General features: G+C 36.4%; 1 protein-coding gene and 1 long non-coding RNA gene across 2 annotated transcripts in view; one reads left to right on the plus strand and one right to left on the minus strand.

Moving 5' to 3' along the window:
* The window catches only part of PDGFC (platelet derived growth factor C), a 125386-nt gene that overhangs the window by 34985 nt on the left and 72590 nt on the right, over window positions 1-17811 (plus strand). The window lies entirely within an intron of this gene.
* Window positions 633-9716, minus strand: LOC137473358 (uncharacterized). The gene is made up of 2 exons (XR_010998714.1): window positions 9573-9716; window positions 633-820 (listed from the first exon to the last, which is right to left on the minus strand). It is a non-coding gene; the product is annotated as an uncharacterized lncRNA (long non-coding RNA).

The raw sequence follows: 17811 nt of genomic DNA on the forward strand, positions 1-17811 counted from the left end.
TTTTCCTTTTTTTTTTTTCTTTTTTTTTTTTCTTTCCAGGAATAGTTGAGTTCCTGGTAATTTGGAATATAGTCTCTTGTGTTTATTATTTCAGCACCCAAATATGCACAGGGAATAACAGTATTTTCCTCTTTTGTGCAATGCTACCTTTAAATGCCTCTCCAAGAACATTAAAACAGGAGTTTCTTGGATGCTATCATGTAACATTACTAGGTAGCAAAACACATATGTTGGATTAATTTAGTTGTGTGCTTTTTAGTCTCATGAGCTCTTAACTGGTTGATAAAATGTTTGACTTTAAAGCTGTGTTTAGCTTATTGCTTATGCTACATATACAAGCAAAAACATGAATTCAAATCCATCTACAAATTAATGGTTCTCTATTTTTGAAGTGTGAAATTTTCTAAACAAGCTGGTTAATAACTAATGCCAAGATAATTGTGACTAGAACTAGGAGGGTTTGATGACTATTTGACATGGTAGTCAGCAAAATCAGCAAAAGGTTTGCAATCCAAAACCATTTTTAATACTTATACCAGATGTTCTGATTCTGATAATACTAATTAATAAAGATGTTGCAGGGTGGAAATTTTGTGAAATAATTATTTGAAACATGTATGTAAACCATACTGTTTAATATTCATGACATATTTTATTGTATTTTATACCAACTTCAGGTAGGTTTATTCGCTGCAGTTTTTTCTGGTTGTATGTTGGATCTGCTTACTGTCTTGTTCTGAATCTCTTAGAGACTTCAGAAGCTTCTCAGGTGTATTTGAAGATAGTCTTTTCAACAGCCTTTTGGAAATACATCCACAATCTCAAAAAGGAAGGGATTAGACATCATTAAGTGTTCAGTGGACCATTCAGATTTAATTTGAACTATTTCAGGTTATCCTGTCTTTTATCAGTAAAATGCTTAGATACGCTAAGACTGACTTGTAAGAAATATGACTTCCAATTGCAAAGCAGGAGTTATTGAAGTCAATGTTGAAATGATACCTGCCTCCCTAAAACTTCAAAGAAGAACCTTTGTGCTCCTCTCAGCTTTTAACAACTATAAATCAATCTGTCTTTCCAATATTTTTCTCACAACTTCTCGCCATGTTTAATTAGAATGCAACGCAGTTCAGGAAATTTACCTTGCTTCTTACCTTTTCCATTTAGAAGCGTGTTATGGTTGTGTGCAGTCTGGGCAAAACCTGGGTTATTGTGAATGGCTCCTTCTATTTTAGAATATGTAGAATTAAAAAAAAATATTTTGAAAAATAAAGGTAAGGCTTTTAAATAAAAAAAAGTGTAAGGAATTTTTTTACTTTCTCTCAACATATTTGTGATTCTAATTCTTGACAAATTTTTCTTTTAATACAAATGAATAGTATACCTTTCTCTTGCAAAATTGCATCTTTTGAGGGGCACTTCTTAAAATATAGATGAAATAGTACTGATAAATACTGTGACTGATAACAAAATTATTCTGGGCTATAAGCAGATCAAGAAGACAGTGTGGAAACAAGCAGTTTAAAAGGCAGTGAATTAAGGACTATATGATGGTACATAGTTCAAAATGGATAATCCAACTCTAAATCTTCTGGTGAGACTGTGTTTCTGTTCTTTGATTTGTCTGTAACAACCATGTTTCAAGTGCCATGCCTGACTCAAGCAGTCAGTCTTTTTCAAGCATATTTGTTCTTTGTTCAGACCTAAATATTTTGCAGACATGCTCTTTATTTCTTATTGTGGAAAGATCTGTGATATAAATTCTTTTTATGTAATACTTTTTATGTAATACTTTGATATGTGGTGAGTGATACAGTGGCAGTTATGCCACAGTTCTTAAGAGCTGTATATCACAAATTCTGCTGATGGGGCATAAGCTCAGTGTTTTAGTATATACCTGCTAACAAATGTTTCTGAGAAATTCTGCCTTTTAGGTAGGTTGCAAATCATCTAAAGTAAGATGCAGGAATTGCTACAAATTACTTTTTTTGGTGACAATTTTTTTTTTCTTAAGTTACGCCCATATTTTGCTGTACCTGAGGATAAAGAGGGTGGGAATGGAAACACAATGGCTGCCATTCAATGTTTTCTGAATTATATTTGTGTATGTGATGGGTAGAACAAATCACACTTCTTGAGAATTCCTTCTGCAGGGATTCTCTCAAGAATTTACATATTATTTGGGATGACAAGTAAAATTGCAGATAAGAGGTCTAATGGCTTTCTATGGCTTGTCTTAAAGCTGATGAGAGCAGTTTTTCTGCAGAATGGTGCCTTGCAGACAGAGGAGACAGAGCTTTCTAAAATTGTGTTACTGACTTAGCTGGAGGATGTGAGAGTTGTGGGTTCTGGCTAGAGGCAGTGGACATGACTGAAATGCCCTTGAGACCAGAATTATGATCCCCAGCTCTGGCCTTTCTTGTTAAATTTAGACAGCAGCTTAGTTTTGTCCTCTAATTAGAAGTATCTGAGATGGGTGAGCTTGGAGCTTGCTGTTCGAAGAGAGTGTGGTAATGTAGTCATTGCTACATTGGAAAGAAACACTTCAGTAGTTTAGGCTAAGAATGGTTGTTTGTGGTCAGTGTGCACAGGCCTGATACATTTGAAAATGACATGGCAGTCCTTACTGGATGTAAGAAAGATGTTTATGTTAAATAGCATCTGATGCGTGTAAACCAAATCTGAACTTGGTGCTTCTTATAGCTGTTTAAATTAGAAAGTAAAATAATAGATTAACATCCAAAATAACATTTTGGTCTGGTTTCTGTGACTTTTTGGGGACGTGGAGATAATGTCCTTTAAGGCAGAATGTCCTTTTAAGGAGAAAATTAAAACTAAGAAAGCACAACTCCCTATGCATGTTGGCAGACTTAAGTGTAGTTGGATGGCAGAAAAGTTTTGGGGGTCTTTGTTTTGTTTTAAAGTGATGTGAATCTATGGTGCACTTCAGTAGACTTACAAGGGCTTTTTTTTTTTCTGCCCTGTACAGCTTTATCCAGGAATCTGAGGACCAGGATTTTTCTGCATGGGCTAGATTGCCCTTCTGAGAAGCTAATACAGGGCTCTGTGTGCTTAACTACAGAGCAGACCAAGTCTGTCGTTTATAAAAGGAGCCCGTGTATTTCTGAGAATACTTTGAACCCAGGCTCAAATATTGTTTGCCCAGGAGACCACTACCCCTATTAGTCAAACACTTACTGAAAGAGAAGAGTTAAGATTGTTTGTTGTCCCCCTTCCCCCATTTGTGGAGAAATGAAATACTCTTATCTTCAAAGCTTGAAATAGGTTTGAGGCGAACTCTCTGAAGGGCTGTATTTCCATCTGCACTCTTCTTCAGCACCTGCATTCCTCACACTGGTATCAATGCTTGGTGCTGCAGTAATAAAACTGCAGAGGTTGCAAGCCTGTGGGATTTATTTTTAATAGATTTTGAATGAAAAAATTTATTTTAAACAACTCTTGGTTAAAAATACTATAAATATTGATTTGGGGACATCTGCCTAAAATTAATAGGCTATAAATAAAGTAGTTCTTTAAACAGATGTTTCTTAGCATACAATTTCTCTAGTTGGTTTTTAGGTCCTTTTCATATATAGCAGCTAAATTTCAGTGAAGAAATCCAGTCATGTGTATTGCATTTTATTTGTAAATTGTATCTCAATATCTTGTCAACACTTGAATGTGATTTTGTGGTTAAGTAATGTGGTTTTTTTCATCATTGGCAGCAAAGAATATGTACTTGGTTATCTTCGTCAAGCTGAAAAGGAACAGGCACAGTGTCTGGCCTGCCTGGGTAAAAATAGGACCAAACAGTTATTTCTTTACTGTTCCTGATCCCCTTTCTCACCTGAGAAAAAAAAAAAAAAAAGCCTAGTTCCTTGACCTTCTAAGATTTGCATCCTATATAAAATTTAGCAATAGTTGGATGCCTGCTTTGGCATGTGAGGCAGCCTTCTATGCAAGGTACTTTATTTCTTCCTGAAAGGGAGAAGTCTGGAAGAAGAAATTGTCCCAACTCTCATATTTTACCATGGTTTCCTACTATTAGGAGTATTCATCCAAGTATGAGAGATGAGCCCTCCTCAGCTATTAAAACATGTAGTGTTCACGTTAGAAAGCTTATATTGAAAGATATTTCTTTCAAAATACTCTTTTGGGGTGTTGAAGAATGTCTGGTTAGACACGTTCGGTAGGCTAAGCTGCACCGTATCACAAATTCTTGGTGTATTATTGATAGCAACCTAGTATTTTGTTGTGTTTGAAATATTTTAAGTTACTTTACTGCATTTATTGTTTCTGCATTTATTTAATTTCCCACCTGGACTAGTGCATCCAGCTCTGGAGTCCTCAGCACAGGAAAGAAATGGATGTGTCAGCGTGAGTCCAAAGAATCACCAAGATGATCAGAGGACTGGAGCACGTCTCCTCTGTGGAGACAGAGAGAGCTGGGGCTGTTCAGCCTGGAGAAGAGGAGGCTCCAGGGTGACCTTATTACAGCCTTTCAGTGCCTGAAGGGAGCCTTCAAGAAAGCTGGAGAGGGACTTTTCACAAGGGTGTGTAATGACAGGGCAAGGGGGAATGGCTTTAAACTGAGAGTAGGTTTAGATTAGATATAAGGAGGAAATTCTTTGCTGTGAGTGTTGAGGCACTGAAACAGGTTCCTCAGAGTAGCTGTGGCTGCTCCATCCCTGTCAGTGTTTAATGGCTGGGTGGGGCTCTGAGCCACCTGATCTAGTTGAAGGTGTGTCTGCCCATTGCAGAGGGGTTGGAGCTGGATGATTTTGGAGGTCCCTTCTAACTCAAACTTATCTATGATTCTATAGTTGTGTTTTAAAAAAAAATAATGCACAGGTTGGGCAAATAAGATACCTTGGTAATTCTAGACTAGATTGGTGTTTGTGGAAGAACTAAAACATGGTTAAATCACTTTGTCTAACAGGGATGCAGTTTAGAAGACATTGTTTATTAGCCCAGTAATTTTTATTTTTCTGAATCTTCCCATGATATTGTGCTGAATTTTACTGAATAAGGACAATACACTCTTTAAATACAATTTGATCTGAAATAATTAACAGGGTAAAAGTCAATGCTATTCTTATGCATTACATTAGTCTGTCACGCAGGATAATTTTTTTTTATTATGGAAATATGAAATATTGGAAGAAATAAAAAAAATCTGCAAATACATGCATAACTTCCATTTTTTTTTTTTTTTTAAACATGAGCATAGGCATATTTAGAGGCCTGTATATGCCCTGTCTGAGAAGTGGCTAAAGATAAAAAGATTGCTAAATATGAAAGAGAATAAACATAAACTATGTATGAATTTTTTCCCAGGCTATAGCTCATGAACCAGAGGCAGTTTCTGTGCATTGTGAACTTCTATTCTGACAACATGTCCAGCTTTCAGTCCACTTCACTCTTTGTATATTTCCAGCACCCACAGGACTCTGTTGTAAAGATGTTTACAGGTCAGCCATGCATTTTTGTAAAGAATTGCATTCTTTGTTTTTTTGGGCCTACTACCTGCAGTTGCTCAGTGATTGAACCTCTGCTCACACACCTTTTTCTGTGAACCTTGTGCTGCGACAGAAGCCTGTCCATTTTACAAGCCGGTCTTATCCTAAGGAAATGGAAATACTTGAAGGGCACAAACCTTGCCATGCTCTTTAGCTGCCAATTTGGTGCTCCTGTGGTGTTCCTGTGCCTGGTCCTGCTCTGCAATATTTGTGTCACTTCTAGTTTACAAGTGGCTGACCTACTGTGGCCTTTAAGAGGGGAAAAAAGTATTATTTTCTTTTGTGTTGTTGTGTTGCTGCTTTACATTTTTTTTTCTCTGTGTGTGCTTTTTTTTTTTCTCCTCCAGTCTTATTTGTCAATCTGGTTGCACATGAAGTATAATGTTTTTGAATGAATGCTTTTGTGGCTAATTGGGAAGAAATGTGAGGCTAGTGAAAATATATATTAATGTAACAAATCTAAATTTGTGGAATTGCAAATGGTGATGCTGTAAAATGATTGCAGGAGTAAATGTCCTTGAATCTTCATGTTTACCTTGAGTGAGCATGGCTGAAGCACTGTAGCACTGATTTTGCAAATTCCTGTGTTTGCAATACATATGCATTAAAAAGTGGAGATTGTGAATTTTTTTTGTAGACTACTTTATGGATGTATTGGCAGGTTCATTTCTTCAGTTGTTCATAGCATAAAATTTGGTGGAAATAGTTTTGGGTTTTCTTGCTGTTCTGATGCCAGGAGCAATGATCACAGCTTGAGTTTTGGGTAAGTATGCTCAAAGGAAGAATCATTAACCTCCTTTGACCATTCCATTGAAGCCCAGCTTGAAGAGCTCTACAGTTTGTACTGCTGCAAAATTGGCACTTCCATCACTTTTCTCAGCCCTTTCACTAATAGAGGATGAATGCACTGAATGTCTGTGGGACAACAGATGCCTTCCTGCTACAATCTTTTAAAGTTGCCTCACTTTTCCTTTTTTATGACCATTTTAATTTCAAGGAAGCAGAAATTTAACAAAAGCTTATTGAACAGAATTAAAGCCTTCATGTGTTTAATGAAGCATAATTTACTATTGCTGCCTCCCTAGGCCAGCTTGTTTTGTCTGCTCTTTGGAGTGCTACCCTGTAAGGAAATCTAATACTTTGCAGTTGCTTGTTATTCATTTTGTTTAAATTTGGCTATAAATTACCTTTGGCCCTATTACAAAGCTTTCAGAAGATAATCAGAAGAAAACAAGAGTCAGGAAGAAATAGTAGCAGTGTGTTTTTATTCTATAAATCTGCTTTACTGCCAAGTAGCTGGGCATTGTGTAGGAAAAGAGATGAGTCCAAGGAGTGATAGAATTTCTGGCTGGGATTGCACAGGATTTAATTTAATATGGCCAATCTCAAGGTCTTCCCCAGCCACCATCAACATAAAATCCTCTGAATTAGCAAAGAGAATCCTTGTTACTTAATCTTATTATAGCCATTTGCATCTTTCTCCAATTCAGTTCTATATATTTTCAGTGCCTTTGATAAGTCTCGTGATTACTCATTTATTGATCTTTCCTAACATTGCCTAGAGAGTCATAAAGTTTGTGGCAGTGTACAATTACTTTACAATTTATCATGTTGTGACAATTTATGGCAGTAAATATTTGTGGTGGTAGGTGTAGAATTAGATACTGTATCAGTGATTGGAGGAAATAAGATAAATGGAATGAGACAGAGAAGGTAAGTTCAAGACACTGATTGAACATTTGAGTTTTATAGATTTTTCACTTAGAATCTACTAAATTGCACAGTCACTTCAGTCACTGCTAGAGGCCATATGAAATAAGTTATTATCTGCCCTGTACTGTCACTTTCCAAATTCTCAACAAAAATTTGAGCATAGAAAGATGACAGCTTATGCAAATTAAGATTCCCCCTGTGTCATTTCAGCTTAAGAAGTGGCATGCCTAATGAGGAAAGAGAGAAATAGAGCTATTCTCTCCTCTTATGTGCTTTTGGATGCAGAGAAATGATCCATTTTTTGTACTCAGGCCCAGTTAAATGCAAAAGCCATGAATTGCGTGAGTACAAAAATACATTAGCTTAAAAGTAAAGAAAAAAGATAATTAGATCACATTACATGTTAAAAATAAAATCAGTCACTTATTTGTTCTTTTGAGTGGAGTTGGACCAGTGGTAGGTAAGGCCAAGTGAGGGATATTTATCTCTTCTGATATTTTTCCCCATTTAGACAACCAGTATTTAGGGAATGTTTTAGTATTGTTGTGTAGGTACAAGTTTTTTGACTGATGGAACCAATTTTTGTTCATTTGTTCCTTTGTTTCACTGAAACATTTCTAAAGCACATTTATTTATGAATTCCATACAATGTAGAACTTTTCCTCTTTGTCCTTGCTGTAAATGTTTCATGAATGTGCCTTTTTCATTTTTAAGCAGCTTGCTGGTCCAAGGAACACTTATTTCTTGCAACTTGCTGTAAATCTATAATTTTCAGAGAAAGGGTTGTATTCTTAAAGGATGTCTTTTTGGCATGTTTTCAAGGTAACTTTGACACTGATGAGTGTGTTGGTTGGCAGAACTGGTCACGATTCTGAATCACAGAATGTTGGTTAATTAAAAATTCTGTGAGGTTTAATCATGAGGCTTCTGTTCACTTTTATATTTAATGTGCATAGCAAAGCCTGTGTGTGAAATTCCAGGAATGTATTCTAGAGCTTTAAAAGGAGAAATTCCATGGAAAGTGTTTCCTTACTCTTCTTTTACTTCTCTGTTTTTGTCTACCTAGTACGGTTTCTGAAGCAGATCTGAAAGCTTTTTCAATAATAATTGTTTTGTCTGTTTCTTTACTATTACAGAGAACCTTACTTATTATCTTGCAGGACATTCCTGCATGGTTCTGCATGAAATATGATCTTAAACGGGAAGAACTGTGTTGTACTTGCAGTTTTAGAAGTTTTCTTTCTATTACATCTCTTTTTAACTGTCTCAATATTTAGTCCTATTGTAAATTCTGTTTGTGCAAAATTAAAGACACCAACAATTATGCAAAATGCTATTAATGCAGGAAAAGTCATTCCACTGTCTTTAACATAGCATAAGCAGTGCCTGCTTTTCTTATATATATATATATATATTTAGCAAAAGAACCTTCCTATCCTTAATTTAGTTCCAAAACGTGGAAAAATTTATTGTTGTTTAGAGTTCTAAAATACAGAGGAAGAGAGAATTTGATTAGAATTTTTTAAAGAAAGTGACCCTAAATTTTTGTTTACTCTTTTTTCTATTATTGATTTTCCCCAAATAAAGTTGTGGACTATTTTTTTTTTCCAAAACTAGACATGAGGTTTCATGATAACTACAGTTCTGTTAAAGACTTTAAATTTCTCTCATGACTGCATAATAATTCCAGCAGATTGCCTTTAGTGTGGGCACAAGTTGTGAGATTTTTGTATTTTTTTTTTTAATGTAAGTACTGCATACATCAGAAAATGTTTTGTGTTCTCTTCTGCTCAGTCTGCCTGTAGAGTGAGAAGTTGGAACCTGGAAAGAACTTGCATTTAATAGTTGCTAGTGTATACATTAATACATAGGCATGTGTTTTCTGTATATATGCAGCAGTTACAAATTAATATTGCTGATAAGGATAGAGTAATTGGTACCCATGGGGCATGGTCTTTTTGGTACCTTGGCTTTTGGGATTCAGTGCTTGAATTTCTTGTGGGGTTTAGAGTCACCTGTTCAAAAATATGATTTCTTTTTGTAGTGAAGTTATCTTGGTGTTTTAGGATAGCATAAAACTTATCAAGCAATTCTGCTTTTTGTCATATTATGTTGTGTGAAGCAATTATATGATTTGAAGTTGAAACCATTTTAAAGTTCTCCGAAATAATGTCAAGCTCTATAAGCGCAATGTTAATCTTTAACATAGTTAAAGACTATGTTAAACATATCTTTCTTGATAGTTCTGCACACATGCAAAAACAATATTTCTGAAGGTTCTTTTTGTGTTCTGGGTTACCCTCAGTGTTCTAGATAGTTAAAGGAGTACATGAGAAATACCTGGTGTGACTTAAAGTTCACTTGACCATCAGCTGTCACGGTCTTTGTCCCTGTGCCTGGAGCACTGAATTTGTCAGGAGCCAGCCTGTGTCTGCATGCAGGTAAGATGTGCTGTGGAATGTAGACCAAGAACAGACTTCAAGTGTGATCATGCTTGAGGTTCATTGTTTGGAGTATTTGGAGTTTAAAGAAATCACTATGTAATAGATTTAACAAGTTCATTTGTAGTCTTTGGTCTTGAAATTTGACCATGTTCCAGCTTCACTGAAGCATAATGAAGCTGTTCCATGCCAGTTATTCTGAAGTTTTAGCTGGGGAACTTTGCAGGTCACCTTGTCCAGCTTCCTTCTTGCAGCAAATGGAAGTTAGATGGGGGTAGCTCAGGCCTTATGCAGCTGAATTTTCACAGTGAACCCTCATTATTCCCATGTTGAGCCAGACCTTGTCTTCCTGCAGCTGGCCATCACTGGTTTTTGTCGTGTTACTTGTGTCCCAAGTTACACCTCTGTGACCCTCGTTTAGGTTGTGGATGACTGCTATGAGATGCATCCTTTCCTTTCTTTTCTCCAAGCTTAACAAACCCAGGTCCTTCAGTCTTTCCTCCTGTATAATTTGCTGCAAACACAGGAGCACTTTGAGCAGTCTCACCCTCAGATGCATTCAGGTGGGTGTTTAGCCCTTGTTGCTGCAAGGATGCTGTTGTTCATTTTTGCTGCCCACCACAATGCCCAGGACCTTCCTTGCAAAGCCACCACTTGTATCAGTAACTGCCCCTGCCTAACCTGGTCTACTTAAAAAAAAATCACTAATAGACCAGCAATGGTAGTTTCAGCACTGTTTCTTGAGGGACCACATGGTTGTCTTTAAATTAGAAAGCAAAGAAAAAAAAGCCCCAAACAAGTAACAAAATATCCCTCTCAAACCCCCCAAATAGCCACCCTTCATTTTCAGGAATTTGCTATTTATTATTCTTTAGGGAAACCACTTCTGACCTAAGTCACTCTTATAAATGTCATCTAAAAAAAATAAAAAATAAAGACTTCTACATAAATTCTACCAAAACAAAAATTTCCATTAAAACCGCTTTATTCATTTTTGTGCCTGCTTTGTGTGAAGATCTAAATTTACTTGCATGGCTTCACTGACCTTTGTGGTACTAACTGCAGTCTTTAACACTGAGCACATGAATAAGTGTTTTCAGAATTGAGGTTGTAAATAATAAGCTGTTTTATGGGGAGAAATGGGTCTTATTGATGTGGGTTTTTGTTTGTTTGTTTATTTGAAGGATTTTGTAAATTTACAGTTCACATAAATACCTTATTAAGGTCACCATTAACATACCAAGGCATTGCAACAGTGTTTTCTTATTTCAGAATGATCAAAATTAAGAGCACAATATAATCTTCAAAGAACAAAAATTTGCACTACTTTTTGCTTATGCTGACTTCAGAGAAATAAGACAATGATCCCCTACTAAATATCAGACTTCCCCAGCTGCTGCATGTCTTCAGTATAAATTTATTTCTGTACCTTTCTTTGTTGGGTATTTCATATAAATTGGTGAAATATTTCCAGGAATATTTTTGCTCAAACTGCACTTTGTTGGTAATTTGATCTCCTTGTCATCATTGTCTTGTAGTGGAGTAGTTACACCTCTGATTTTCCTCTGGAGGGTCTGATGTTGGGCTGCTGATGGAAGTGCAATCTGCCCCGTGTCCCACTGGCTCCTCTGGGAAGTGGCAGTTGTATTCACATGCAGCCTCCTGGCCTAGACCATATGCTAGAAGATATTTTCATGTTGCTCAGCTAGCTTGGTAATTCTCATCTTTACTACTCATCTGTGCTGTTTCACAAATGGCCACTTGAGATCTGAGCAAAGAAAAGTTAGGAATGTTGAAATAAGATCAGCAGATTATGTAGCAATGAGAGGAGAATTGCTGGAAGGTCAAACTAAAATTTTCACTCAAGTTGAAGGGTGAAGAGCAAGAGGAATAGAAGGTGAGGTGAACTATTTCACAGCCAGAGTATTGTCATTAGCTTTTCTTTTTGCATAACAGGTTCATTTAACAATAACTGCTAATTAATTACTTTTATAAATCACTTGCATTCTTATTCTGTATATTTATGTATTGATTCTCAAAGATAATGTCCAGCAGGACATCCGTCCTTGGGGTGGAGTAATAGTAGCCAACAGCATTATTAGCTCTTAGTCTTTAACTTTTTTTTCTAAGTAAATGACCAGACCTCACAAGAAAACCACATAAAATCAAGTGCTGAAGCTCCTTTACCTTGCATTCATTTTGCCAGCCCAGTTTCACTTCTACCAAAGTGAATTATGCTGATATTTTGTTTGGCATTGAGAAGAGAGAAGAAAACCTTTGAAAGTGCCTCCTGCTTGGCTATGTCCTGATCTGTTGAAAACTGTGCTGCTTTTAATGCCAATTTCTACAGTACCTGAATTCTGACTTTAGACTCTGACGTTCAGGTCCTTTCCAGACAGTACTTCTGATAACCTTTGGAGAATCCTTTGTAGAGGTATAATAAAGTGTTCTTGTATAAAACTAAAAGCAATGCTGGCATTAACCTGAATCATCTGAGAAATTGAATTTTCCAGAGTTGGAACTAGCAAGACAAGATTGGAATGTGTATAATCTTCAACATCTGATTTTCAATTGTGTACTTGTTTAGAATTTAAATATAGATACAATATTAGTTTTGATGCTAAATAATAATGCCATCTAATGACATATTAATTTTATTTGAAGACTGGAGACATATTAGACAAAATCCAATCTGCCTTATGTCATCTCTAAGCAGGTATCCTTTTTGTTGGGGAAATATTACTGTGTTCAGAAGTAGGATTTCATACGGAAAATAGCAATTTTTTAATGCTGTTGAGCCAGCCGGTAGGATGAGGGTTATAAGAACTTCTGAATAATGCCATCTGGAGCTCCTGAAGTCTGCCTCAGAAGTATTTGGCAGTTGACTTCATCAGGTCATTATGTCATTTTCAGATCAGTAGAGTGGAAAAAAGTTGGGATTCTTCCAAAATTCTGTCTTTCCATTTGGAAACAGTATTTCTATGTGTTGCATTTTTTTTTCCCAAAAGTAGTAAAGTAGGATAAAACTGTCAGATGTCTGCCAGTCTGGTAAAAGCTTGGCAAATATTAAAAGATGGATTTTTAAAATTTTCCCCCCTCTTGAACATGGTGACATACACAATAAATTATGGTCTTTGAAAGTGGAACACCATCTGAACATACTGTCAAAAAATTTTTGGTGTAAATCTGTCACTGGCTTTGGTAATTTAGCAGCAAGATTACACGAAGAGATGGTGGCTGTTCCCCTCCCTTTCCCTTGACAAACTTGCATGGGATTTAGGAAACGGATCAGTTCCTAGCCCAATGAGATTTTCCCAGGATTTTCAAACATCTCCAGTTTCCCATGAGGAAGGTGGCCCTTTGATGCTGCTAGAAGTGTGTGATGCTGACCTTCAGTTGAAGCAGGAGCCCAAAGCTGGCTGCATAGTGGTGCAATCTGTGCCCCCCTTAGCCAGCTCTAGGCAGTGCCCTCACCCTGGGGAAGAACTCTTCCAAACACTCTGCTTTGCTCTCCAGTCTGCTGCTCAGCATGGGTGCACTGGGGACAGTGGGCATTGCAATGCTGAAACCTCGAGTCGAGAGGGCAGTGCCAGAGTGCTTGTTGCAGGTTTGCACCATGGTGTTTGCTCGTCTCACCCCATTTCTGGTGTGCCCAGAGTCCCTGTTGGCAGGGAGCTGCTCTGCCTGGCTCACCAGGGAGCTGAGGTGCACTCAGGAATTGTAGAGTGGGTTGGCTGAGTCTGGATCCAGAGCAGAATAATACTACAGGGCTTGGAACTAGAGCTTATTTATAATCAATCCATGGTTCAAGGAACAAGTCATCTTTTTTCCATTTTTTTTTTCTTCTCTTATATATTTAGGGTACTTTTGAACTTAAGCTTTTTGTGACTTGAAAGCTTGAAAGAGATGAATTACTCCAGTATGCTTACTCTTGGAAGCTTCAGCTGCTGCGGAGCGAATGCCAGCCTGCCTGCTGATGGGCACATCTGTTATATTTTATCTGTTTTGTAATCCAAATCTTTCTGAGACCATTTCTGTCCATATACAGTCAATCCAGTTGTGCCATTAGCATTTGAGTACAGATGGCAAGTGTGCTCATAATAATGTTCCTGACTGCAGCTTGGATTCTGTGAGACAAAGGTTGGCTCTTGCCATTCGTGAATACAGAACTATTTAATTTTGTTAGACTTATGCTGGGCTTTGGGTAGATGTAGTCTGAAGAAGTAGTTTTACTCTGAAGACCTTTTTTTCTTTGAAGATGCTGCAAATTCAGACTGTCTGATATTCCTGAGGAGCACATCCCACTGGATTTAATCATTATGAAGAATGTGTTAGTCTGAGAATCTCCAGGGAGATGGCAGAAGCTGACAGTGCATCAATGAGACCTTGGTGAATGTTGTGAGAGTGACTACAGAAATTGGAGACCTCAAAAGTAGTAGTGAGAATAAATATTTAGACTGGAAAAGCTCTCAGATATTTTAAACAGGCTTTTTAAAAAAAGTGTATTTATATAATACAGCTATATAAAAAATTATGAATTTTTACCTATAGTCTGACAGAAAGTTAGGTGACAGCAGGATGTTACAACCCTGCTGAATTACCCTTGTAATAGGAACAGCACCAAAGCAGTACAGGACATAAGTATCCTGTAATTAATCTTGAAATGTTAGGAGTTTTTTCTTCTGGGAGTTATTTAAATAACAAACAAAAAACAAAAGCCAAAAAGCACAAGCAGTCTCATTATCTGATAGTAATGCAAGCAAAAGAGAAATGACATTTGCTGTATAAAGTATCTACTGAGAGTAATTTGTCACTAGCAGCAGCAGCCATTAGTTAACACTGTAAGCGCCACCATGATTCTGACTAAATACCACTTGTTAAGTTTTGTTTAAATACGATAGCAGTAATTATACTGATGTGTATTAGAAGCTTCAGCATAAAAGTGACTGATTATATGCCTTTTATAGAGGAGATGAAGAGTGAAAACATAGTAGTTATTTATGACGTAGACTTTTCATGGCTTGCACAGCTGTATTAAGAGAATGAAGACAGCTGCAAGAATAAGCTGCAAAAATAGTTTGTTTAGCTTGCCTGCTTCCTAACTACACACATGTCCTTCTGGAGGGAGGCAGCTGGTATGGAAATGTTTCATCTTGGTATCTGATCAGAAAGCATTCCCACCACTTTCTTGGTGGCTGCAGAAGCACCCAGAGAGTGCTAATTTAAATTAGGAAAGTTTAAACACCTGTACACTTGCATGTGTGTAGTAATCCTCCATCCTGATATTTCCAAGTCCCTGAAACAGTTTGATTTCACTGCATTTTGAGACTTATTAGTGACAAGGGTAGTTACGTAGGAGAAAAGAAGGTGAACATGCAGGAAGAATACCTAAAAACACCTTTCTGAAACAAAGACACAGTTTATAAACTTGGTGTGTTATTGTTTTCTGAGCTATAATGTGAAGTTGTTTGCCTTTGAAGGCAAAGGCTTTTTGATCTATATTCTGCTGTTGACTAGATTTTTATCTTTCAAGAGAGATGAAAGTAGTTTAAATGAATCTGCTAAAACAATGGAAAGCTACTTGAGGGAGGTCTTATTTTGGAAAATAGAGTTAATCTACAAAAAGTAGGGTAGTATAACTCATTTTGTCTGTGTAATTTGGTTAAATTTTAAAAAACCTTCTAACTTCTTTTCATAAATTAGAATATCTGCTATTTCCATGGTTTCTTCACATGTATGAAACTTAATTTGTGCATGTAAATGGAAAATAGAAAATTACTTTTAAGCTTAAATTTTAAAGCTGTGGCCTTACAAACCAGGAATGTTTCAAGTTGTAAAAATTGTTAATTACTGATTAAAATATTTGTACTTATTTTCTTATTCATTTGATGGGAAAAGAAGAATAAAAAGTGCATTGTGAATAAAAAATTTAATTATTATTTTTTCCCCATAAGAGAAAGCAGGGACTTCTTTTTTCAAATGGACTTTTTTTTCTATCCTTCACTTCAATATTTTTCAAAATTGAAAGGAGATGTAAATCATAAACACTAAAATAAGGAGAAAGAGTGACGCTTTTTCTTTGTTAAGTAAGAAATTTAAGCTCCTGCTTTTGGAAATGGAAGCGGAAAATATGAGTAATGGGATATGAAAGAGTATAATTCAGGAAGAAAAAAAAGGCCTTTTATTAAAAATCTGTGTATTGAAAATTTCACCACTACTGTCAGTGACTGACTGCAGTTGATACTGAATTATGTCTTGTAAAAATGATATTTTGTTCTAAAAAACCAAGAACCAAAAAGCATAGGATAATATGGAATTAAATTACAAGGATTTTCTTCCTGGTCCAAACTGGTGAACAATCACGAATTCAGAATTTTAGGAATTTTGTGTTATATTTTCACACTTCTACATTTTTTTCTGAATACAGTAGTCCGTAAACCATTACTCCACAAACTAAACACGTTGCCATTTTGATAATCTCACCTACATTTCAGTGAAAAATAGAATAATAATAATAATAATCCTGTCTATAACCAACCATGTCAGTCAGTACTTGTTGAGCAGTGCCCAGTTTTGCTGCTGTAATGGCATAATTGAGAACCCTCATTATACATGAAATAGTTTTCTGCTTGGAAAACCTTTGCAATCTACTGTTCCAAACCCAAACAAATGCAGTAAAATTATGATCTGACAAAGGTAAAAAAGAAATAACTTGAGAGAGATTACATCTGTGGGTTTTTTGCACAGAACTACTGCATGGCAACATGTGGAAATGGGAAAGGTGTTTGCTGCTCTGGCTGTTACACTGCTCTCTCTGTTGTGACACACATTGTTCATCTTTATTCATTGGAAGAGTTTCTTTTGTCTTAGATACTCACTAGTCAGGAGATAGTGACCTATCAAAGTTTTCTTAAATGCGCTGTCTGTTCTTGGTCACTCATACAGGAGAAGGCTACTGCAGGACTGCATTTATAGAAAAGGTTTGGACAGTTTGTTCCTTAAACTTAGACCTGTTCTGGGATTCAGAACTTCTCTGTACCCTCACGCAGGTCAACTGGTTCACTGTTCCTTGCGTTCATGCTCCGCTTTTTATTATTCAGCTGTCTCAGGCTATGCTCAGCTGCATATTTAGGCTAAAATTCTGCAAGACCACTCTGCATTAAAAATTGGGAATTGGTGATATAGAGTTGGGCAGCTTAGCTGCTTTGTTATTCAGAGTCCCTGCATGATACCTCACCAGAATTTCATCTGAGGGCTAAGTGTACTGCAGGCAGGTAGGTGATCCTTTCTGAGCTATTTAGACAGAACTGTGTGCTTAGAGAGTACATATGCACAGGCCTCCTCACAAACATGATTATTTAGAATTGTGCACAGGGTGTTTTTGTGTGTGTCCATACACATGCATGGATAAATAGAAGTAATATATCTTACTTTGGCACAAATATTTTATTGGGTTCTGCATAGTAAGTGGCAGAACATGTTTCCTGGTTGCTTTCTCTCCTTTCTTTGTTAAAGAAGCCAGTCTTGGGAAACAGTCTGGCATGATGACTAACAATTAAAATGTCTTTATCCTTTTTCCTTATGCTTCCCCATGCATCCATAAAAGTGGAGATTCTCCATAGCCCTTCTTTTTTTGCTGATACATTTGCGAGTATACAAACACTGATATTGGATAATTTCACACTGAACTTCAAAAATCTGATATTTACATGAGAATAAAATAAAATTCATCAATTCCCTCTTATTTCCTTTTTTTTCTCTAAACTGTTCTTAATGTGGTGTTATTCTATGCATATATTAGAACTGGAGTTCTATTTTTTTTTTAATTTTTCTGCTGTGATTAATGAATATTTCCTTCCTTGCTTAATTTACCTAAAACGTGTGTTATGAATAGAAACAATATGATTCTGTGCTAAAACAACAGAATTGGAGAAAAGTTAGAGCTTTAATTTGCCTTAATGAACTAGGACTGCAGATTTAGATAAAACTTTGCCAAACCTTGGAAGAGAACAGGTAGTCAGCTTTTATATAGTGCTGTTATGTATGTATGGATGAAAATACAAAAATAAAATGGGGTGAATAGTGAGCTTATAGGGGGAAGAAAAGCACAAAAATAATACACAAAGTAGTATATTTTG

This window comes from Anomalospiza imberbis, chromosome 4, assembly GCF_031753505.1.
Source record: "Anomalospiza imberbis isolate Cuckoo-Finch-1a 21T00152 chromosome 4, ASM3175350v1, whole genome shotgun sequence".
In the NCBI taxonomy this organism is placed as follows: domain Eukaryota; kingdom Metazoa; phylum Chordata; class Aves; order Passeriformes; family Viduidae; genus Anomalospiza; species Anomalospiza imberbis.